Genomic DNA, 1,139 nt, shown 5'->3' on the forward strand with positions numbered 1-1,139 from the left:
CACCGGGCTATATTTCCTGCATAGCCTGAAGGATACTTCACACAACTCATCCACCTGAAAATTAGGTTCTTCTGGTCAGGCTTCACGGTGTAAGGAGCTTGAGGCTATTTTTTTTTCTTCCCTTCTTTCAACCACAGATGTCTTCTTAATTGCATTTTTTTTAGATCAATGCGTGCCTTAGGACCGTCTTTCGTCTTCCCCTCCAAATTCAGCACTGTGCCCATCACACTGTCGCAAACATTCTTTTCTATGTGCATCACATCTAGGTAGTGCCTGATCAACAACTTACTCCAGTATGGGAGTTCCCAGAATATGCTCTTATGTGTCCAGAATTTGTACCTGTCGGGTCTTTCAGGTATTGCCGCCACAATGTTGGGATGATTGCTGAGCTACCCAAAATCGTACTCATTAAGCACTGCTAAAATTTCTTCCCCTGTCCATCTTTTGGGAGGCACACCGTTTTCTATGGTCTCATCAAATGCCTGTGCATCGAGCCGCCATTCGTGATCATATGGAAGGAGAGTACGGTGACCCAATTTGCATATCTTGTTGCAATGACTGCTGCTCCCCTCATCGCTAAGGCACTCTAGAGAAACCTTGTATCCCCTAACAACGTTACCCGACAACATCCCACGGGCAGGAAAATCACTGATGGTACCAACAACCATGACATGCATCTGGAACATCTCGTGCGTGTACTTGTCATAAGTGGGATGACCAACATCCCACAAAAATTTAAGCTCTTCAATCAAAGGTCTCAAATACACATCGAGACACTTCCCTGGATAACCGGGCCCCGGAATCAACAAACTCAACATATTGTATTCCTTCTTCATGCACATCCATAGGGGAAGGTTGTACGGTACCAAAATCACCGGCCATACACTGTATTGAAGACTCATGTTGCCAAAAGGGTTGAACCCGTCGGATGAGAGCCCGAGCCCTCACATTCCGGACCTCTGACGCAAAATGAGGAAACTCCTTGTCTATATGCTTCCAAGCCTCCCCGTCAGCAGGGTGTATAAGGGTATCTTCGTCATGCAATTCCCTATTAGCGTGCCATCTCATAGCTTCGGCCGTGTGTGAAGACATGTACAACCGCTCCAACCTATCCCCTACGAAAAGGGGAAATACCGAAG

This window comes from Fragaria vesca, linkage group LG5 (genome assembly GCF_000184155.1).
Source record: "Fragaria vesca subsp. vesca linkage group LG5, FraVesHawaii_1.0, whole genome shotgun sequence".
In the NCBI taxonomy this organism is placed as follows: domain Eukaryota; kingdom Viridiplantae; phylum Streptophyta; class Magnoliopsida; order Rosales; family Rosaceae; genus Fragaria; species Fragaria vesca.